Source organism: Struthio camelus, unplaced genomic scaffold (assembly GCF_040807025.1).
Source record: "Struthio camelus isolate bStrCam1 unplaced genomic scaffold, bStrCam1.hap1 HAP1_SCAFFOLD_33, whole genome shotgun sequence".
Classification (NCBI taxonomy): Eukaryota; Metazoa; Chordata; class Aves; order Struthioniformes; family Struthionidae; genus Struthio; species Struthio camelus.
In genome coordinates, this window is record NW_027182567.1 from 3180007 (window position 1) to 3182719 (window position 2713).

The following is a 2713-nucleotide window of genomic DNA, read 5'->3' on the forward strand; positions in this document are numbered from 1 at the left end:
GCTCCTGAGGGTGCCTGAAACACCCATCATGTCTGTCTTTGCCTTTGCTCTACGGCTGTAGACATCTGTGCTTGCCCCGCAGTTACCTGACACAGGACATTGGGCATCTTGGTCTTCCTAAGCTCTGTTGCAGGCGAGAGGTCTCTAAACCTCCTTTAAAGCCCCAGAGTGCACTGGCTATTGCTTTCCTCCCACCCCCACCACCACCCCCACCCCCCGCTTAGGCAGGCAAGAGTATCTCTAGGAAGGGTTCTGAACCTCTCCCCAAAATCTTTATCAAGTGGTCGCTCTAGGAAAAAAACAAAAACCAAAAACCAAAAACACATCCATCTTTAGGAGAGACTTTGATCATCTGCATTCCCAGGAATCTAACCTTAGGGTTAGGCTTAGGGTTAGGGTTACGGTTAGGGTGAGGGTTTAGGGTTAGGGTTAGGGTTAGGGTTAGGGTTAGGGTTAGGGTTTAGGGTTAGGGACAGGGTTGGGTTAGGGTTAGGGTTAGGGTTTAGGGTTAGGGACAGGGTTGGGTTAGGGTTAGGGTTATGTTTAGTGCTAGTGCGGGCAGCCCGCTCAGACTGCTCCGGCCCGAGTTTGCCACGTTCTCCCCGAGTGGCACTGCTCGTAAGTAGAGCAGGGAAGTATGTGATTCATGGTAGCTCTAGGCAGAAAAGCTCCACAGGGCTTTGCCTCCCCTCTACAGCGATTCATACTGAGCCGTCCAAGCCTGTTCCTTCACCCCACTTCTCCAGTTCTCGCCTGTTTGCACTGCCGTGGCTTGGTTGCCCGTAGGCCATTAGTGCACAGTCTGTGGCGCCTTGGAGCACCGAATACTGCATCGTGGAGGCGGATGAGGAGCCCCAGGCGGAGAGGCAACCCTCCCCGCAAACCGTTGCCTCTTGCTGACCAGAACGGACCAGGAATGCCCGTTTTTCTGAAATCTCTGTTGGACTAAAACTCGGACCTGAGCCTTCCAAATGCTCGGCGGCCCTTTCTCAAGAACACTTTGGCCACAGAGCGGGACCCTGTTCAGCCCTGGAACTCTCGGCAGCCAGGAAAGAGGGCGCAGAGTAGTGACATGGTGTCAGCCAGCAACTTCTCTCCCGCCCAGCTTCTCTCTGGGCCTTGCTGGCCAGAGAACCCCAGCAACCTCTGGGAAATGCGCCTTTCCCTCTGTTCCTGCGTGACAATGTTGCCTTGCCAGTCCTTTACCTTGAAGGACTGGAGAGTGCTGCTTGAGGCCAGCCACTCCCTGTGAGAAGGAACTGTTGCGAGTTGTGTTTCCTGGTTCCTCTTGTTCCCCCAGGGGAGACGTGTGCTTTGCTGTGGCGGGAAGCTTCCTGCAGCAATGCCACTCGTGTATCTCCGTGTCAGAAGCTGTGCCTCTCTTTCTGCAGCTGTGTCTTGAAGAGGGGTCAGACACGTGGCCACTTTCTTTGCCCCCCCGCTGGCACCACTGCTGCTCCCAGCACAGTGGCCTCACAGTCCTCAGCCCCATCCACTTCATGGAGGGAGCTGGAGACCATTTGCGAAGGCCAATGCTGTCCACACTCCAGTGCTCAATAGCACTGCAGCGCGCCGTGCAGCCCTTTCTATTCGGAAAGGCAAATGGATGTTCACCTCTGAAATAGCACTCTCCACCATACACACGTTCCTCCAAAGCTGTCTTGCTAGAGCCATGCTCTCTCTAATAAACTCTGAAAACGTAAAAACCTTAGGGTTCTCTTAGGACACTGTCGGGCAAGTACTGTGATTCCTCAGATGCTGACGCTGGCCACTTGGACTGTGTGGCAGTTAAACGGCCTGCCCGAGCTTCCCAGGCCGGCAGAAGTGTACCAAAGGCTCCGGTCCCTACACGCCGAGAGCAGCGCTGTGTCGCGAAGGGAAGTTGTCACTGCAGGCTTGGGAAGGGGTTGTCAGGCGGGAGAGGGGAAAGGCAGCGTGAGCCCTGGGAGAGGCTGCCGCCCACCACGTGGCACCACGGTCCTTGGGTGGGAAGGGCAGGCTGATGTCATCTGGCCTTGTCTGGAAGGAGCCTTGGAGCAGGAAGGCTCTTGCCTTGCCAGGAAGCCCAGAGCCCCCCTCCCCCGCTAACAGTGTGTGCAGAAGAGGAGAGGAAGGTGACGTCCCTTCAGCCCAAGACACCACGGGCTCACAGCCACAGGGGCGGCTGTTACTTTGGCGCCTCTGCCTCAGCCAACCCTTCAGCGGTCCCAGAAAGACCCTCTGTCTGCGTAGCGGCGAGCTGCTGCCCCTGTGCTCCTCAGCATCGTGGTGAGAACGAGACAGCAAGGGCATGTGAAGCTGCAGAGGGGATTCGTGGCCCCCAGTCTCTCGGTCGCCACTGCTCCCAGCAGAAAGAGGGAAGAGCCCAAGAGCTGGTGACGCAGAAGCTCTACGGGCTGGAAAAGCTGGTGCTTGCCCTGCACGACCTGACTGATGCAGAAGGCCGAGCAGAAGCAGCCGCAGCCCTGGCTGTCTCTGAGGTTGTCGAGAGGCGCCGCCATGAAGCTCAGCACGCTTCTTGGGCGCCCAGAGTCACAGCCAGAGCAGCCTCCGCCTCCAATTGCAGCTGGGCCACAGAGGCACTTTCGCTCGGAGGAACAACACTTTGTTCAGGCTGTCCAAGAGCTGGGGGCAGCGCTTCCTTCTTCTCTGGCATGGCCTTCATGGAAGCAGGTGGCGTGCGAGGGCGAGGTGCTTCCGCACAGTCGACCTC